The sequence below is a fragment of the Pongo pygmaeus genome, chromosome 1 (genome assembly GCF_028885625.2).
Source record: "Pongo pygmaeus isolate AG05252 chromosome 1, NHGRI_mPonPyg2-v2.0_pri, whole genome shotgun sequence".
Classification (NCBI taxonomy): Eukaryota; Metazoa; Chordata; class Mammalia; order Primates; family Hominidae; genus Pongo; species Pongo pygmaeus.
Window position 1 is genome coordinate 163,957,425 of NC_072373.2, and position 21,648 is coordinate 163,979,072.

General features: G+C 39.5%; 1 protein-coding gene across 4 annotated transcripts in view; it reads right to left on the bottom strand.

Annotated features, from left to right (window-relative positions):
- The window catches only part of PDE4B (phosphodiesterase 4B), a 457,607-nt gene that overhangs the window by 43,855 nt on the left and 392,104 nt on the right, over window positions 1-21,648 (bottom strand). The gene's annotated exons all lie outside the window — the stretch shown is intronic.

The window sequence follows — 21,648 nt, forward strand, 5'->3', positions numbered from 1 at the left end:
TCTCTTCTTCAGATCAGCCATCAAAATGTTTAAGCAAAAATTAATACATTTTGAAGCAATGTTAGTTATGCTAGAGTATCATTTTCCAAATTCTTAATCCACAGTCAAGACTTTGTATCCACTTTATAGTCTTCCTATCAAGGTAACTAAGCCAGGGGCACAGAGGTTAGAGTGTACCAAATAGGGGGATACCAAACACCTGCTACCTATGAATGCAATCAAAGAAAACGACCAGAGCAGCTCAGGACTGGCCTCCCTGATGTAACTTTATAGTTTTAGCACCTAGGAGATACTCAGTAAATAACTGGAGGAATAGAAACCAAATTGCCTAAGCATCCTACAAATACCTGGGCACCTGAAAGCTGAATGGTCCATCTGTAGCACTGTGAAAAAAAGCACCAGATTTGGAGTGAGAATCATGAATATTGACTTTCTCTTCTACCACTTACTGTGTAGTCCTAGACCTCAATTTCATACATCTGTAGAAGAAAGATAAAATATTTATCTCATAAAGTTATAAAGGGATTAAATAAGATAAAGTATATGAAGTGCCTAGGATGGTAGCCAGTTCTTAGTAGGTGATAGATGCATAGGAGAACTACTAATGGCAATCGGAGAAATCCTAAGCCCTGGCATTGAAGGGTAGGAAAGAGTGTGAGGAGGAAAAGAAAGAGAGATAGCTGAATTGCATATTCAATAAGGGATTTTACAGTAAGAATCAGCTGCATAATTTGAAAGGTCCAGTACAAAATGAAAGTGCAAGGCCCCTTATTCAAAAAGCAGTAAAATTGCCATAAAAGATACTAAAATATAAAGTTTTTTCCTTTCTTCTGCATTCTCTCTTTCAACTTGTCATGGCGGTTTTTTCTTCATATACTTTTTATTTTAAAATACTTTCAGACTGACAGAAAAATTGCAAAGACAACACAGGGGCTTCCCACATATCCCAAATCCTAATTTCCCCATTGTTAATGTCTTACATTATTATGGTACACTTGTCACAATTAATGGTTTGGTGTGTTTAAATATTGTATTATTTCAGGCACTGGGATACCTTGAGGTGAGTGCAGACCCTCACAGCAACCTGAAGGCCCTTCCTCTTATGACTAAGGGCACACACATAGCTCACCAGCAGCTGGCTACTCCTTCCTGATAGCTGCCAGACTGACGAGCTGTGCCCCCACCAGGCACAAGAGCTGGGGAAGTCGAATTAGGTATTTCTCCCTTCTCATGGTCCCCAAGCCCCCATCCACAGCAGACAACCCCTTGGGTCTTAGCATACTGCTAAGGGTACTGCAACCTCTTAGCGGGGACATGCTGGGTACCTGAAACAGGGGTGGACAAGAGGTTCATCCCCATCAAGACCTGGCCTCTGTCTACCACAGCCATGCCAGCCCAGGGCAAAGACAGCTGCTACCATGTTCCACCTGAGGATACAAAGCACATGTGGCTAACTCAGACCCTCCCTGTGCCTATACCCTGACTGGGGATGGAGGGCAGCAGTGGTCACAAGTGTAGGTGGGAAAAAGGAAGCTGGACGATTCCTAGGGCACCAGCGAGCAGAGGAGAAGATGGTTAGGATCTTGTCCAGGGAGACAGGCAGGTGACAGGAAGTGAGAAAGTGCATGAGCCAAGGCTCCAAGCCACTGGCACATACTCCATTGTCCCATCAGACATCACTTACAAAACACAAGTTCAAAGATAGTATTATTACAAGTTTTAAGATGGCAAATATGGAGCCCTTCTGAGCATAGGGCCCTGTGCAACCCAACAGGTTACATGCCCATGAAACTGGCTTTGTTCCTGTCTTACATAAGATGGCCCTGAAAAGAAACAATGTTTAACACCACAGAAGCAAATCTCAGAGGCAGTTAAGAGTAGGTCATGGGACCATGTATGGTCATGCAGTTGAACTTCGCTTTCAAAAACTTCCAGAGGGAAGAAGTAGGGAGAACGAACCTCCCTTCTCTTGCTCTCTTCTTTCCCTCTTTCACTCCAACAAGAGTGGCAAAGAAAGATTTTCTTCCTTCTATAAGTCTGCTAGGTATTACATTTGACTCTGAGAAACAGGAAGAGAAATTTAGGAAATAATTATAATATTAATCTACTAATGATATATGGCATTCAAATAGCTCTTTTCTCAAAGGAGCTCCCAGCACACTATTCATTAATCCTTGCAACATCTTTGTGTGATAGATACGGAAGTAGGATGATTTTCTTATTTACCTTAAGGCATAAACTAAGAAACCAGAGGTTAAATTATTAGAGCAAATAGTTCCCTCCAGATTCCTAGCAAGACTATATCTTGGTCTATGAAATAGAGGATTCAGTTTAGCACTGAAAGATGCATGTATTCCTGAAAATGCTGCATTTAAAGTTGCATCTTACCCTTGGATCTCTTCCATTTAAAATTGCGTAACTGCTTTCCTAAATGTTGTCATTTCTCAAGTCTCCACTTCCCTTTTCTGATCTACCTAATGCACAGGGAAGCTGTGAAATATTTACTCGGAAGACCTGGTATGGTTCTTGTCCTGCATCTTGCTTCAGTGGGTAACCTTGGGTAAATTACCTATGTTCTTGAAGACTAAATTTATTTATCTCTAAAATGAGGATAAGAAAAACATCCTATTCTCCTGGGAAAGGTAGAATCAGAGAATAAACACAAAAATGGACTGTAAACCTTTTAGTATTTTATATATTTTGCAAATATCTCATTTATTGTTACAGATGGGATATAGGCACATTTAGAAAAATAGAAAATTGCAGAGAAGCCAAAAATTCAAATGATAAAAAGTCTCACATTTTTAGCAGTCAGAGATCACCATTGTTGACTACTTTGTGCATGTCATGTATGTGTTTGTGTGTCTATGTAAACATACATATGTATATAACATAAATAGGATCACATTGTACAAACTGCTGAGCAACATTCTTATTTTCAGTCAATGATCTTTTCTTTTTTTTTCTGTTTCAATGATTTTTCAGTTAATCTAATACTTAGGTTCATAGACCAACTTCCCCAGCTTTTTAAATGCAAATCTAGTAGAAATGGGTGTGTGAGTTAGCAGAGTCCTGTTGGGAAGAGGGAGAGATCCAGAGAAGAGTGACAGGAAAGGGTAATTAGAAACCTCTGCCTGGCCACAAATAGCTAGTTGTTCATAGTTAGAAAACATGGGGACACATTTTAGCAGTTATGAAATCAGTGGCCCCACTGGTAAAAGACCTCAGGTGCCCTAAAAGCTGGCCCTGCAATCCGTGCAGGGAAGCTCTTGGAAAAGTAGGCACAGGAGCCCTTTATGTATCCGGCATCATTTAACTTTGAAACCTTAAGTCTCATGGCTTGTAATACAGTTGAGAAAACTGAGGCTGAGAGGAAAAAGTGCTCTGCCCCCAATTACACATGATTAGCAATTGAAAGTGTCACACTATTACCCAAATATAAATTTCCTACAAATTATATCTAAATGATATTCCAACATATCTCTATATATCAGAAACTTATCTGTCAAGTCACCCACACTTTCTATCCACAGAAAGCACACAGAAAAGAGCTGTACATAACCTTTATGGGCCTCAAATAATTGGACTCCCTTTCTATTAGAGAAGGTGGTAACTATTTGCAAAGTTATTCTAGTGGCTAAATCAATTGGACCAATTGCCACATGCAGCAACAGGAATGAATATCATAAACATAAATGTGGAACAAAGGAAACCAAATATTAAAAAGTATATGAAAAAATAGTATGGGTCAAATTCCATAAAGTTCCAAAGAGGCAAAAACTAATCTATAGTAATAGAAGTCAAGATATTGGCTACCTTGTGGGCTTAGTGACCAGGAGGGACTTGAAGGGCTTTCTATAGGGTTGGCAATGATCTATTTCTTGGTCTGGGAACTGGTTACATAGGTATGTTCACTTTATAAGAACTCACTGATTTCTACACTTGTGATTTGTGCACTTTGCTGTCTTTCTGGTTGTCCATGTGGGCTTTCAACAGATAGTCCCATCTAGGGGAAGCCCAGTTTAAAAAAACAAGAGCAGAATTTCTAAAAAACATTTCCTTTCCTTTCCTTTTGTTTAGCTATAACATGGGTATCAACAGAATTTGAGTAAATCTCACATAGCTAAAAAACAACAACAAATGTTGTTTTTTAACAACAAATGTTGGTTTTAATGTGACATAGACCAGGATGCTCCTACTAACTCAAAATTCAGTGGAACACATTAGAGTCTGCCCCAGCTGTTTATAAATCGTGACTGTGCCATTTAATAGCAGTGTGCCCTTAGACAATAAAAGTAGCCCACTGTGCTTCCATTTCCTCACCTGTAAAACAGGAAGATAGTTTAAACTAGCTGTGAGAATTAAGGGAATCAGTATACGCCAAGCCTTTGGTACAGCATCTGGCACGTGTCAGGAACTTCTCCCCTCCTTCCCACCACTTCTCTGGTCCTGGGTCACTTTCCTGATGATACATTGACATGTATTTGACAGCTGGGTCATTGACAGAGTTTTGCTTTGGCCCTGGGAAAGGAAGCATGTGTAAGGTTGGCCATGAAATCCTAAAGTGTCCTTCCTACTGTAGGACTTCAGAAAAATGCATTCTTGACATTTGTCTTAAGTTAGAGATTGTTGGTTTCCACTTCTAAAATATAGAGCTGACCTGATGGATCGTTTTTTCACAAAATTCTAACTGACATACCAGGTCAGTGGCCTTTCAGACGTGGAGAATTGTATAGGGAAGTTGTTTGTTCATTCATTCAGCAAAAGTACACTGAGCATCTACTACGTGCCAAGCCTGCTGCTGGGTGGGTGCTGTATTACAGCAATGAACAATACACTTCAGGAGTGGTATTGTCCATTGCACTGAATGATTATATTGGAAAACCCTTTTCCTTCTATAAATAGTAAGTCTGTGAAGCTAGGCACCTTCTCAGCTTCCTCCTATAATCTTCTGATCTTTGTAAATGAGAAGTGTGTATTAATTGGATTCTTTACATTCAGCTTTACTTTTAGCTTCATTCACAAGCTTCTAGCCCTGTAGATGTCTTATGTTTGGGTTGCTCCTATGGCTCTACATGCCTTTAAGTTAGCATACTTACTCCATTCTTTGGCTCCTTCCCAAAGTGCAATAAGTACTTGATAAAATGTAAAATAGTTTCATACATATAGGAATTGGCATCTCTTTATGCAAAGGTGTTAGGTTGAGGCTACTGGCCTATTTATCTATTTGTTTGGCAATCTTGGTTGTGATTTTTTCCCCTAGAGTTAGGAATAATTTTTCTTCATCATGAGTTATTATGTCCAAATATATAATATTTAGTAAATGAAGCACACTCAGGTTAGAGTGCAACATTTCAAGAGGGCATGTTATTTTAACCTTGGGTAAAATATCTATGGAACAAATCATAAGAACAGGAGAACATGTATACACTGCAATGCAATTCTTCCAAGACCAAAGTTTGCAAGCCCTATATAGCCTTTCTTTAGGCAGAACTTTGTTAGCATGTCTTTATAAATATGGAAATTTGCAATTGCATATGACAGGGATTTCACTCTGGGTGGATTCATGAAAGAAGAGGTTCATTGCCCTTAAGGGAAATAACAGTGAAAAGTAGGTCATTTTGATGCCGATCTCTTTAGCAAATTCCTCTAAGACTACAAGTAAAACAAAAATTCTAATCACAACTGGCTCTTGTATACATAACTTGACAGTTTACCAAGCACTTTAACTTGCATATCTCATTTTTTTCCTTGAAAAATAACCCCAAGAGAGAAATTATTATCATTATGACATACATTTTCCATTATGAATGTGAGAAAATTGAGGCTTGGATACATTTAACAATTTGCTCAAGTGATATGATGGGGCTGGGAGGGAGGGAGGCAAAGAAGGACAGAGAGATTGAGAGGGGAAGATGGGAAAAGGAGGGAGAACAAAGGAGACATTTTAATTATATTGATTGACATATTGATTCTAAATTCCATAATTGTTTTTGCTAAGCCACAGGGCCTGTTATAAATAAATGGTCTAAGTTTCTATTTCTTTTATAGAGATAGGCTTAGACAAGGCAAAACTATGTCTTTGATGTGCCAGCCTCATAGCACTGTTTCCTTTTGGTCTACCTCCCACTCTTTTAATGTCCTTACCCTTACGAAAACCTGCTCTCCAGAACTCTGCCTTTGGCATTTACATGCTAATGAGAATCTGTTCTCATCCAGCTAAAACATGTACCACCAATGTGAAGGGATGTTCAAAGAACTTAATTATCTACCTGTATTGGTAATGAAGACCAATGACACAAGAAAGTGATAGGGATAGAGGCAAGCTGCTGTCCAATTATTTTTCTAACAAAGTAAATATATTGACAAAAGATTTATGAAGGATATAGAGCAGTGATTAAAAGTTTGGTCTCTGGAGCTAGACTGCCTTAGTTCATATTCCAGTACCACCGCTTACTGTTATAAAACTTTGTTACATAAGATGTTACTTCTCTGTGCGCCCCAGTTTCCTCATCTGTGTAATGAGAATAATAATAGTATCTATTTTAATGGGCTGTAGCATTTGGTTAACAAATAAATAAATGCAAAGTGCTTAGGACAGTGCATGGTACATTACAAGTACCAGATGAATGTTGGCTATTATTTATTGAATATGATATGATAAATATTTAATGAGTAAATTTTTTGAGTGCCTATTATGTTGTAGGCACATCATGAAACTCTAAGGGTATAGTGGTGAATATTAGGTTTTGCTTACTTGAAGCCTATATCCTAAGAGGAATAGAAAAATAATTAGCAAAAACTTAGTACAACTTGGAACAGAGATACTAAGAAGTATAGAATGCTATAAACGTTTATAATAGGGATAACCAGGGACCCAAAATCTGAAAAGTGGGATGTGAAGGAAGGCCTGCCTTGGAAAGTTATGAGATTTTGAGGAATAAGAATTAAGTGTCAAGGGAGAGGAAAGTATTCCAGGCAAGGGGAACATCAGAGTATGCTAGGAATGTAGAGAGGGAAAGACTGATAGGAGAAGCTAGATCAAGTTATATACAGCCATGGAAGGCCATGCAAAGATCTTGTATTTTATTCTGGAAGCAATTGGAAAACTTGGTGGAGCTCTATCAAAGGAGTGGCCCAGCCAAATTTGCATTTTAAAAAGATCCTTCTGGCTGCAATTTGGAGAACGAACTTGAAGGTAAGAATGAAATCTAGAGACTAGAAATATGAGGTTAGCTAAATAGTATTCAAGAGCCTCATATCTACAGGAAGACATACACGAGCTTGATATCCGGCTTTGCCATTTATTAGCAGTATTAACTTGAGTGAATTACTCAATTTCTCTAAGCCTTAATTTCCTCATCTCTAAAATGGTGGTAAGCATATCTTGTGGGGTAGTTATGAAGATTAAATGAGGTAAACCATACCAAAACACATAAAACATTACCTAGTAACCCAGTTAAGTATCCATCCTAGTTGCTGGTAGCATTTGTTATGATCTAAATGTGTCCCCCAAACCTACTGGTTTCAACACAGGAATTTTTTGCATTCCTGTTTCTCCACATCCTCTCCAGCATGTGTTGTTTCCCGATTTTTAATGATCGCCATTCTAACTGGCGTGAGATGGTATCTCATTGTGGTTTTGATTTGCATTCTCTGATGACCAGGGATGATGAGCATTTTTTCATATGTCTGTTGGCTGCATAAACGTCTTCTTTTGAGAAATGTCTGTTCATATCCTTTGCCCACTTTTCGATGGGGTTCTTTTATTCTTGTAAATTTGTTTAAGTTCTTTGTATATTCTCGATATTAGCCCTTTGTCAGATGGGTAGAGTGCAGATTTTCTCCCATTCTGTAGGTTGCCTGTTCACTCTGATGATAGTTTCTTTTGCTGTGCAGAAGCTCTTTAGTTTAATTAGATCCCATTTGTCTATTTTGGCTTTTGTTGCCATTGCTTTTGGTGTTTTAGTCATGAAGTCTTCGCCCATGCCTATGTCCTGAATGCCTAGGTTTTCTTCTAGGGTTTTTATGGTGTTAGATCTTACATTTAAGTCTTTAATCCATATTGAGTTAATTTTTGTATACGGTATAAGGAAGTGATCCAGTTTCAGCTTTCTACTTATGGCTAGCCAGTTTTTCCAGCACCATTTATTAAATAGGGAATGACTTCCCCGTTGCTTGTTTTTGTCAAAGATCAGATGGTTGTAGATGTGTGGTGTTATTTCTGAGGCCTCTGTTTTGTTCCAGTGGTCTATATCTGTGTTTTGGTACCAGTAACATGCTGTTTTGGTTACTGTAGCCTTGTAGTATAGTTTGAAGTCAGGTAGCGTGATGCCTCCAGCTTTGTTCTTTTGGCTTAGGATTGTCTTGGCCATGCGGGCTCTTTTTTGGTTCCATATGAGCTTTAAAGTAGTTTTTTCCAATTCTGTGAAGAAAGTCAGTGGTAGCTTGATGGGGATAGCACTGAATCTATAAATTACCTTGGGGAGTATGGCCATGTTCACGATATTGATTCTTCCCATCCATGAGCATAGAGTGTTCTTCCATTTGTTTGTGTCCTCTTTTATTTCTTTGAGCAGTCATTTGCAGTTCTCCTTGAAGAGGTCCTTCACATAAACAAGGGGCCATCTTGAAGCAGAGAGTGCAGTTCTCCTCAGACACTGAACCTGCCAATGCCTTGATCTTGCACTTCCTAGCTTCCAGAACTGTGAGAAACAAATTTCTCCTCTTTGAAAATTACCTAACCTCAGATATTTTGTTATAGCAGCAAGAACAGACTAAGATGGCATTATGATTTCTTTATTACAGTAGTCTATGCTGGAGATGATGACAGCTACAACCATGTAATAGCAATGGAGATGAAGAGAGGTAAATGGATTTGAAACATTCATAAGTTAAAACCAGATGGCCTCTAAGGTGGTGGAATTTGGTTGATGACCAAAATTCAAGTCACTTCAGCCTTTCAGGTCCAGAAATGTAATTTTGTTAGTGTATTTTGAGTTCACTCAGTTTATACTAGTTCAACTCACAAGAGCCCAGTGGCAAATCAGAGTCCAATGAATTAATAGAGAACAATAATTTATAAAAAGCTTTTTATGTCTTCTGGTAATCACATGTTTCCCTATGTGGGAGGCCAAATTCTAATCATAAGATGGCTTGGTAAGCATGAAATCAGAGCAGGAGAATTAGTTGGATGGTTTAAATGGCTCCTTTCCTCAAGCCTGATATACTCAGCTCCCTTGCTGAGATAGATTGTATAATAGTTGTTTCTGCTCAAGCATTTCTATCTGCCTAAAATGGCTTTCCCAACTTTGTTCACCTGGCGAGCTCTTCCTTATCTTTTAGGACGCAGCCTAGTGTCATCTCCTCTACAAAGTTTTCTAAATATTCTGAGGTTGGATTAAGCCTCCTTCCTCTAAGATCTCACAACACCATATGCAAACCTCTATTTCCAAATGACCATATTTCATTACAAATATTTCTCTTGGTTTTTCTCGTCTATTAGATTCTAACCTTCTTCAGAGTAGAGAATCTATCTTTTTGAGCTAGTCTTTTGTGCATCAAGCATCTATTACCTAGTAGAAGCTCAGAAAATATTGGCTGAAATGTAGACATGCCCAACATATCAACAGATGGGCTATGCATTACCAAAAAGAAAGGAGCCTTTGCTACTGAACAGTATCAAAGACACAATGTCAAATACTTGTCCTTTGTTCTCTTTTTGCTAGTCTCCAAACAAATCACCTTCTTTTTACTGATTTATTCAGTGTTACCACAGCTAATCAGCTCCATCTTTCTTTTGCATTCATGTGTTAATTAGATTTCTAGGCTGGCTAGTTTTTTTATGGGAAACATTTTGCCTCTCAATAGTACTTCTGCAAAATCACTTGCAGATTTGGTTATTTAACTCTCACTGAGTACCCACATTCAGGCATCTTGTTGCAAGTCTCTGTGCACCAAGAGTTACTAGAATCCCATGTAGGTTTTTATAGCTGTCGTAAGAAAGACACAAGCAAAGTTCAGAGGCTGCAGAGATAGAGTTCAAGGACATGAGGGAAAAGGAGATCATAAGAGATTTGGAGGCCAGGTAAAGAAGAATGGGTGGAAGTTTGAGAGGTTGGAAAATGAGGTAAGGCAATGGACAGCATGAAGAAAGATACCAAATTAGAAATAGGTCACACCATTCAGTGTTGTTTGGGGAGGACAAATATGAGAGTTCTAGTTGGTTAGAACATTTGATTTGAGTAAGTGGGCTGAGTAGGATAAATCTGCAAAAATAGTGTGGTCAGGGCCAAATTTTGGAGAGGTTTTTCATGTTAGATTAAGGAATCTGACTTTATTTGACAGGCAATAAGGAACCATTGAAAACTGCTCAATGGAAGAATAGCATGCACAAAATGGCTTATAAATCTCTAAATACCATTTTATAGTTGTCTAATTCTTTGCAGTTATAGACCACTTTCTTACGCATTATCTCTTTTAATCCTCATCTATCTTGTAAGAGAGGTATTATTGTCTTTATTTTATAGAGGAAAAGCCTGATGAAGCTCAGGGAATTTTCATGTCTTCTGGTCATTACAGGCTTCACCTCAAATCCCATAACTAGAAAATGTAGAACTTGTAAACTTGAATCTAGGCTTTCTGACTCCAAGTTCAGTGCTCTTGATATATACAATATAATCTTTAAGAAGATGAGCTATTGCTCTGATAGCAGAATTTTATAAAAATTATAAGAGTGCAGAGAATAAGCACTTGGTAAATTATTAACATCAGAGAATATCATTTGTAGAAAAAGACAGGAGCTTAAGAAGTAAGGAGGCCTCAAATTAAGATGTTATCAGAGGGAACACAAGGGTTATTTATCCCTCAATTTTATCTTTATTTGTAGAATGAAAGTGGTCAAAGGAATTTCAAGAGTCAGTGAAGAGTAGAAGCAAATGTGTTTGCTGTTGAGAGTGAAGGTGGTGGGTGAGGAGGGGAAGAGGACTAGGAAATTTCCAACCTCTTGAAACACTACTAGCTAAAATCTCTTTCATCTGCCTAGAGGAAAGTGTCTCTGCCTGATGCTATCCTGGGTGATGTCTCAGATCACACACGACCTTGGATACATCATTTCATGAAAATCGCATTGTATTTGGTAGTCCAACTGTTGTAAAGAGCAGAAAACCTGTTATATACAGTCTTTACCAGTTGACATGCGCTTTCAAGTTTACTGATTTTCTTCTGCAAACAAAGCCATTAAAGTTATCTCCATTTTTACAAATGAGATTTTTGAGGCTCATGAAGGTGACGGGACTTGCTTTAGAATCTGGAATGTCTACACTGTGCAATATGGTAGCTACTAGTCACGTGGCTACTGAGTACTTAAAATGTGGCTAGTCTGTGGTCAGATGTGCTGTAAGTGTAACATACATGCTGAATTTCAAAGTCTTTGTATGAAAAAAAGATGTAAATTGCTCAATAAATGCATATATTTGATTACATGTTAACTATTTTGCATATATTAAGTAAAATCTGTTAATAAAATTAATTACACCTGTTTCTTTCTATGTGCTTACTAGAAAATTTTAAATTACCTGTAGGGTGCTTATTATATTTCTATTGGGAAACACTATTCTAAGTCATAGGTCTATAGCCAGGACGTGAACACTCGAAGACCAGCATTCATTCCACCATAATTGCTTGTCTTAAAAGAGGTGGTAATAAAAATAATGATTTTTTGCTAATATTCAGTAACTTTCCAGAGTCACAGACTTAGTGGATTCAGACTGAAGCAGTTTGCCTCCAGTGTGATCAAGAATGCCTTAGGGGCTATCTCAGTTGGATGAGTCTCAAGGAGACATTTGGATTGGCTTAACTTTATTTTTGACCCACCATAAGTCAGGCAGTATGTGAGAGACTATGTATATTATTTAATTAATCTTTGCCACAACCCCAGTAAATAGTTACTATCCCTGTTTTATAGATGAGTAAACTGAGGCTCAGAGAGGTTACATAATCTGCCCAAAGTTACAACACTAAGTATATATTAGATCGTGGTTTCTAATCCAGCCTGAATTCAAAGTTGATATTCATCACTATACCAGTCTATAGAAGAGGTGCATCTGAATCTCCTGGGGGTGATTCCCAGGCTAAACCCCAGATGTATAAAGCAGTCTTGGCAGACTGAGTTCTGGGAATTTGTTCTTTTTAGAATTGCTTCAGGTGATTTCCATCCTCAGCCAGGTTTGGCAATAACCACGCTGAGTCTTTCAACATTTTTTTTTTCCCTGGGAGTCCCACCTCCTCAATCTTGCCTAAGAGCTGATAAATTATTTTATTTTATTTTATTTTTTTTAGAGACTGGATCTCACTCTGTCACCCAGGCTGGAGCACAATGGCATGATCACGGCTCACTGCAGCCTCGAACTCCTAGGCCAAGTGATCCTCCTACATCACCCTCCAAAGTAGCTGGGACTACAGGTGCTTACCGCCATGCCTGGCTGATTTTTTAATTTTCTGTAGAGATGAGGGTCTTGCTGTGTTGCTCAGGCCAGTCTCAAACTCCTGGGCTCAAGTGAGCCTGCCACCTCGGCCTCCCACAGTGTTGGGATTACAGGTGTGAGGCACTGCACTAGGCCTGACTTAAAAAAAAATAATAAAGAAAAGAAATTTAAAAAAAAAAAAAACAGTTTTTCTTTGAGGCACCCTTCAGTGGGACTGACCATTCACCTCAACAGGATCCCTGCTTCTCTCAAATCTTATCATCTACACCAAAATGTGGGGCCTGACAGTTTAATTAAGAAGGGATAAACATAGATTTCAGAGATAAAACAGCCATTCCTCCTAAAGACTTTCTTAGTAAGCATCTAAGCAGTCTAGGGCTGTGTCTGAAATGTGCGGGGTGGGGTTTGGTGCAGCAGAGGTGGTGAGGGATGGAGGAAGGAACACTTTAGTAGGAGACTCACAGGCTCTTGAGGTGATTTATGGGGTTCTGGATGATTCAGTAAGAACCCCTGGATGTGAATGAAGACACTGAACCAAGAATGCCAAGCAACTCTTTTTGGGTTGGGGTTTTCTGTGTGTGTTAGGAAAGATTAACAGTTATGATTTTTGCAGCCTCTGTGGGTAGACAAACAGTTGCTTTATGTGACAGATTCAGAACTTCCAATGAAATATAAAATTAGGCCTCAGGTTTCATGGCAACCCAACTCCACACAGTAGCAAACAAGAATTGTTTGAGAATGAGAGAAAGAAGCCAACACTGTGTATGTCACAGCTAGCTCACTTTCCTTTGGCTGATTTCTCCTAATTTAGCAGTACTTCCGTTCCTGCCCTAATTTCCCCTGGTTTGTAAACTACGTCACTTAACTGAACTCAGCTCCAGACTTTAGAAAAACAAAATTTTGTATTTCAGCTATGGTTTTCTTGGCATTTCTCCCTCTGAAGAATTTTACTGAATTCTGATTTTTCCTTTTTACCCTTGAAAGATTGTAGCTATCAGCCAGGCTTACTCGTTCCCTGCTGGTTCCTTTCTAATGCAGTGTCTAATGCAGTATAATGCAATGTCTGTTTAAATGTGATTAAAGATTTCAGTGTTTGGTTTAGACCAATATTTACCAGTGAAATCCTGCCAACATAAATGTGCAGGCTAGGTAGAAAATACTGGCTTAAATCAATCTCCCCCTGAACACACACATACAGACAGGACTGTAAATGTTTTGCATGTCACTTCTGACACTTTGGCCTCTTGTTGCCAGCTTCACACATATAACAACTAGACACAGATTCTGAAAAGTCTTAAAACTGGGATAATCTAGATTATAGATGCCTAAGGTAATTTTTTAAAGTTGTTTTCTCATTAGTGAAGGTTTGATGTTTTTGGTTTTTGTTTTGCTGGTTCTTCTGGCATTTATCATATAATATCATGTTATCTAGTTTGGAAGATTTCCTTGAATTATGAGAATTTGTATTATTTGAAATAGTAGTAAACAAGGGAATATTAATCTTTTAATGAAGAGATTATACTACAAAGTTCATTGCAGAAACATACAGCAGACATTTTGAGATTGTTGAATCAGCCTTGCTGGGTGATTGCTTTAATTTAGCAATCATTTACTAAATTGAATTTACTCACTGATTGAACTTATTGAATGAATGAATTACTGCTACACTCTGGATTTCAAATAGTTGCAGTTTGGATTAGAAATTATTTTTCTGAAACTGAATAGGCTAGGTAGCCAGCAGACAGAAGGCTCTAGCTGGCACCCAGCAGACACAGCCTCAGAAGAACCCAGGAGGGTGGACAGTGAGTGAGGTTTACGTGGCCAAGGCTCAGAACCAAGCCCTCAGTGAAAACTTTGAATCACACAGTTCCCATACTACACTTCCTCTTAGGTAGGGAGGGCTGGGTCTGAGATGAGGAAGAGGGAATGTCTCACCTTCAAAAAAAAGAAGGCCACTGAAGTTGTTAATGGTAAGGACTGAACAGTGCTTGATAAACAGCAAGCATTTAATAAATACTTGCCTTCACTTTGGGAGGCCAAGGCAGGCAGATCATGAGGTCAGGAATTCGAGACCAGCCTGACCAACATGGTGAAATCCTATCTCTATTAAAAAAAAAAATACAAAAATTAGCCCGGCGTGGTAGCGTATGCCTATAATCCCAGCTACTCAGGAGGCTGAGGCAGGAGAATCGCTTGAACCCTGGAGGCGGAGGTTGTAGTGAGCCAAGATCGTGCCACTGCACTCCAGCCTGGGTGACAGAGTGAGACTCAGCCTGGGTGACAGAGTGAGACTCTGTCTTCAAAAAAATAAATAAAATAAATAAAATAAATATTTGCCTTATGAACAGGTGAAATTAGATGCATTACCCTACAGTAATTTGTGGGGTTGAGTGTGGAATTTTCCAATCAAGACTCAGGAACAGAAATAACATCTATGTTTAATAGTAATAAAATATATTTTACTTTCTCTAACTCCAAATGCTTAAGAGCTTGTGCAACAAAAACTGAAGGACCCTAAGGGGATGGATATAAAAATAATGCTAATCATTGCAACCATCAGTTGAGAGTCAACCCTGAACAAAATATCTCTAATACTCAAAACAACCTTGTGAGATAGATTTGTTATCATTAATTTATAGGTGACAGAACAAGTGGGAAGAGAATGATGTATGGGTAAAGGTGGCCTGGGAGCCTGGACTTAACAATAGGTCCCAGTAAGTACGAGAGTGAAAGACACAGTTGTCATTATCCTCAAGGAATGTGTGTACAGGAGGGGAGGAGTGCATAGACACAAAGTGAAAACAGCAAGGGCAAACCATGGACTGCAGTTAGATCATCAGAGAAGGACTGGGAGCAGCAAAGGTGTGCTTGTGCTTTGGACAGAGCAGGTACTTCATAAGTGTTTGTGAAAATGCACTGAATTAAACTGAATTACAAGCCAGGCAATGGTAACCATAGGCAGAATGGCATGGTGGCCAAAATGAAATGTGAAGCAGAGACAAGAGAGGTCTCACTGAACAGAGTGATGAAAAAACAGTGGAGGTTGGGCACGGTGGCCCAAGCCTGCAATCCCAGCACTTTGGAAGGCCGAGACAGGCAGATCACCTGAGGCCAGGAGTTCGAAACCAGCCTGGCTAACATGGTGAAACCCCGTCTCTACTAAAAATACAAAAATTAGCCAGGCATAGTGGTGGGTGCCTGTAATCCCGGCGACTCAGTAGACTGAGGTAGGAGAATCACTTGAACCTGGGAGGCAGAGGTTGCAGTGAGCCAAGATCACACCACTGTACTCCAGGCTGGGCAAAAGAGCGAGATTCTATCTCCAAAAAAAACAAAACAAAACAAAACAAAACAAAAGCAGTGGAGCCAGATTATGAAATGAGACCAAGAAGTTTGGATTTGATTCAGGAATGCATAGAACTATTGTAGGTTCTTGAATAGGGGTGAGGCATGAGGAGAGAGGGAATGTGCAACTATGAAGCTGGCAGGAGGAAGTAAGATGGCTCTCAATGGGAAGTAGGTAGAGTTGGGAACCTGGGGAAGATTCTACTGTCAGGATTACCTATGTAGGCTAGAATAGATGGTAGCAATAGGACGACAGAGAAGAGCTAAGTTCTAAGCAATGTTTGGAAGGAAAAAATATATGTTTAAGGGATGGGATACAGAGGACTGGAGAGAGGAGTTTCCAAAATCATCACAAAGGGTGACAATTGTGTCCAAAATTGTCACAAAGCCTTAGAGTGGGACACAAGAGCAGAAACACTGATACATGTGAGGGAGTTAGGGGAGGAGGGGGAGACATGTTAATTTGGACCACATTGAGTTTGTCTTGACTCCCACGTGGTTACAAGGATTTAGGGTGCATCCATAACAAGTGGAGGAGCCCCAGGCATGGATTGCTGGGAAAGATTACAACTCTCCAGGCCACTGTGCTGCCTTCTCATTGGTTCCTGAAGAAAGGTCAGGGACAAATACTTACAAGAGATCTCCCCCAAATTAGCAACTCCTTGTTCTCTTCCAGTCACTCTACCCCCATTTCCTCAGTTCCCAGTTGCCACACAGTCAAAGCAAAGCTATAAGTGATAAATGTTTTGGATGATTTCCAACTCTGCAGGGCACAAGCTTAATGAAGGAGATTTCTCCTCAGCATCTGTAAGGAACCAGGCCAAATCTTCCGGGATGGAAAGGATTATTGAATCTGGAAGGGGCCTTAGAGACTGACTGTATTTAATCCAACTCCTTGGTTCACACATGATGAGACTGAGGCCTGGAGAAGGGAAGTGAATCTTCAAGAAAAGAGCTATTCCCTCCATGAAATGGAAAGAACCAGTTTCTCCAGCAAGGTGCAGGGGCAACAAGAAGGGTAAATCACTCAGTCACTGCCACTGAGGCACGTACAGTCCAGCAAGACTGTTTTGAGAGTAGAAGTAATTCTATTCTAGAATTCTAGAAGTAATTTCAGAGTAGAGTACTTCTTCTTGGATGGGCATGTTAGAGAAGGCTTCCTGGAAGAAGTTATGCATTGGCACAGTTTTAAAGGATAAATAGGAGCTTGCCTGGCAAGAGATAGAGAAAGAAGGTAAGTGCATTTCAAGCAGAGGGAAAAAGTAAAGAGACAACACTCTATGGTGCTCGGAGTTACTTCAAGGGATAAGTAATTTTATGGTAATTGATGATAGAGGAGGAACTGCTGGAGAGGCAGGCAGAACACTGCTAGGATTTAAAAAGTGAGGTTGGGGTTGTAATTAAAACATGAAGCAGATATCCACAAGGTTGTGAGTGATGTTCTAAAGAGTTACAGTCAGAGCCAAAGACATAGAAAGTGCTACAGAGCAGAGGTAAACTTTTTCAAAAGAGCCAGACAATAAATATTTTAGATTTGTGGGCCATACGGTCTGTGTTGCAAATAACTCTGCCATTTTAGCACGAAGGCCATCACAGATCATACATAAACAAATGGTTGTGTTCCAATAACACTTTATTTGCAAAAACATGTGGCTGGCCCATGGGCTATAGTTTGTCGATCCTGCTATAGAGAAATTTTGAGATCCTGAAATCACTCTCCTAAAGATATCTGCATCCTAATCCCTGCAACCTGTAAACATGTGCTGTTCTATGGCAAAAGGTAGCAGATGGAGTTAAGTTTGCTAATGAGGTAACTTGAAAATAAGATTATTCTGGCTTATCCAGCTGGGCCCAATGTAATTGAAAGTGTTCTTAATGCCGAAGAGGGAAGCAGAAGATTTAGTGTCACAGTGACGGAAGGTGAGAAAGGTCTGACCAGCTATTGCTCCCTTTGAAAATGAAAGGGGGCCAGGAGCCAAGGAATGCATGCAACCTCTAGAAGCTGGAAGAGACAGGAAAATGGATGTTCCCTTAGAGTCTCTAGAAAGAAACACGGCCTTGCCAAAACCTTGGTTTGTGTTGTTTTAAGCCACTGAGTTTGTGTAATATTTATTGCAGTAATAGGAAACTAATACCAACACCCATGTGAACCAAACCTTCTAAACATTCTGGAGAAACCCAAGCCTCCAGAATTAAGAATGGAGGCTCATCATCCACTTAAAGCCCTCATTTAGATGAAAAGAGTAGGTTAAAGAAATGTGGATTTAGATGTGAGGAAATCAGGTAATGCTTTCAGGGAGTGTTTAAAAGGAGCTGCTTTTACTATTGAAAAAGCTTCATAGATCCCTGATGAAGAATAAGAAGCACTGAGGTGAATTTCTCTTTATCTGTGTTTCTCTAGAGGTTACCAGACCTATACATTTGGGGATTTATACCTAAGGAAGGAGAAGCTCTGCATGAAGGTAAAGATAAAGGTCTCGGAGCAGATCCCTATATGCGGTGCTCAGAGTGGGGAAGTGGCGGTCAGGAATCAGCCCTGACTTTCTATTCCACTGGCATTAGGGCACCCTCTGTGTCCACTCTGTGCCACTGTACCATTTACATCATGGGGAATACACTTTGCTGCTTTAAAATGTGTGTCATGAGGGAAATGAGAAAATGATGCTGGTGACATTTGACAAAGGAGACAGCATTCCAAAGATGAACTTGAGCAGGCCTGGCATGTGCATGCCATATTAGGGGTCACTTCAGAGACTGCTGCTGCTGGGCACTCGGAGAGATAGGTCAGTGGAGGTCAAAGGCTCCCAGCGAGAAGTTCTCTTAAGCTACCTGCCATGGCTGCGAGTGGAAGTTGTGGATTCTAACCTCCCTTCTGCATAGTAAACATATTGAAAGCAAAGGCCTCCCACAGCACCTAACGGGGTGCTTCCTGCTTCATAGATGGAGTCACTGCAAAGTGGCTGATTATCTGGTAAAATAAGGGAGACAGTGAAGGCATGTCTTCTCATAACAATGATGATTTGTATAAATCTGTAAAGTACATTTCAATATGCAAACAGTCTCACATTGTCTCAAATTATCCTCAGAGCAATGCTATGATGTCAGTATTAGCAAACCTGTTTCGCTGATAAAGAGAATGTGTTTCACAGACATTGAGTAACTGGCTAGAACTACACAGCCAGTAGATGGAAAAGCTGAAGCTTGAACCCAGGTCTTTAATTTTTTAGGTTGGAGCTCACCTGCACCACATAACTGTTCCTCTCTTTTTTTCCTTCCTTCTCTTTCTCCCTCTCCTAAAAATCTTGACTATTTATTCTGCACCAGACAACACTGTTGAAGATCCCATGGATACAAAATTAACTAAGGCAAGGTTCTATACCCAAAGATAACAGTTCAACAGGGGAGACAGACATATCAATGTATAAATTGTGATGCAACCTAATATTAATACATTTATCGAGCACTCAATATGGGCTAGGCACTATACCAAAGATTTTACATACTATTAATGTTTAACACCTTACAAAGTAGGCATTACCTTCCCCATTTTACAGATAAGAAAACAGGTTTAGAGTCCTTAAAGATCTAGTAAGTGTCAGCCAGGAACCTCATTCTCTCTTGACTCCAGGTCTTATACTCTTAGCCACTATACTGTGCTATCTTGACATAAGCATTAGCACGTAGCTGTACAGTGGGGGCAGTGAGAGAGCAATGGAAAGACGGCTTGACTTCCCAGGACAACTAGAGGAGAATGTTCCTAGGAAGTAGGACATGTGCAGCACAGAGAAATGAAGTTGGTCATTTAAAGATGATCTTTAAGGTTGGTTTCTGCTCTAAAAATTGAATATGAGAAGAGGGTACCCTAGAAACTGAATTCCACTTAAAGATACTTTTTTTCTGAGTAACTATTATGTGCAAAGCATTGTCCAAGGGATTCCATGGAGAATAAGATTCAAGCCCAAATCTAAAGCAGATAACAATTTTCCATTTGCATTGAGAGAGTGGAGGTGAAGCCACCTCCTGAGGGCAGCATGGAAGAGAAGAAAGTGTTCTGAACTGGGTATTGGGAGATTTGAGTTCTAGTCCCAGCTTTATCACCAGCTCACTCTAAAAGAAAGCCCCTTAGCCTCTATGAGCCCTAGTTCTTCTGCTGTGAAATGTAGGTGTTGTACCAGATGACGTCTAGAGGTCTCTTTCTGCTCCAATGTTTCATTATTCTAAAACTCATCAAGAAATTACAGAAAGGCACAGGGCTTACCTGAGAATCTGGGAGCAGACAGCAGGAGAGTAGTTCCTCTATCAGAGGCCCTCCCACACGAGGCTCCCTTGATACCTGAATTTTTTAGGTGCCCAGAGGCCACAGGATGTAAGCTACCAAGGTTCCAAGCCTGCTATCATCGGCCTGGAAAAATTCCCTTAAATAATGAAGTAACAAAACAGTGGGAGAGCCTGGCAGGTACTACCCCAGGAGGTCAATGTTTGCCTTGTACATCAACAGCACTAAGTGGCTGCTTGAAGCCATCACACTATTATTATTGCTATTATCATAATAGAATTATGGTAACCGACACTATTTATTGGTATAATTCTGAGCACAAGGTGCCATGAGGGGTGCATTTCTTACAATTACCTCTTCCTCTAGGTAAGTCTAACAAGTGCTATGATCTCCATTCTAGAAATGAAATCTATGGCTCTAGGAGATTAATAGCTTGCCTCCAGTTACACAGCCATTAGTGAGTGGCACAGCCTGTACTCCCATCCAAGACTGTCTGTTTCCAAAGGCAAACTTATTCATCACCTGGCTAAACTTCGCTGCAATCTGTGGTGCTATGAATCTGGGTATTCCTCCTTCACATTGAGCTGCAATGAGCAACTGAAAAGGATTTACAGCAAGTAAGAATCATACCATATTCTTGTCTTACAATTTGGAAAGTGCTGTCTTATATACCATGTCATCTGATTCGCATAGAAGCCCAGGGAGCTAGATGGAGCATTATCTCTATTTTATAGAAGAAGAAACTGAGTCTCAAGGGAGGTTGAGCAACTTGAAGATTTTATAAACCCATTCGCGATATTAATCATGTACATGTCTGCATTTCCAACTGCTCTGGAACATCATTTTTTAGACCATTACGTCTTGTGTCTTAAAGTGTATCTAGTCATTTATATTTGTATTGCAAAATGGTTAACATAGAGCCTTCCCAGAAACATACTACTGAAAGGCAGGTGGTGTTTCCTTAAATCTTCTTCCAGGACTAAGTGTACATCATTTCCAAACAACTAAGAATATTTTGGTGAATCCTGAAGTTCCAAACACTCATAAAGACACAGGATTTTTTGTTTGTTTGTTTCAAAATGTCAGTGCATTCATTGAATCCTAGCCTCTTTCCTGAATCGACAATGTATACGTAAATTGCACTAAATTTTGAACCTTCTTTTTTCTAATTACAAGGCTGTTTGTAGTACTGTAGAGTAGAACGTGCAGAACTTTCTTATAATTTCCTAGTAACTATATCTAAATGCAATGTTACCATAGCTCTGTATATGTCAGAAATGTATCTGTCAAGTTGCCCACACTTTCTATCCAATAAAAATGCATAAAAATGTACATAATCTTTTGTTTATGGGCCTCACATAATGGGACTCTTTTCTCATTAGAAAAGGTGGTAACTATTTGCATGGTTATATTAGTGGTTAAATCTACCAGAACAACTGTAGCATGAAACAACAGGAATGAATCTCATAAGTACAAATGTGGAGCAAAAAATGCCCAGATGTTAAAAAGTACATTAAATAGTATGATTCCATTAATGCAAAG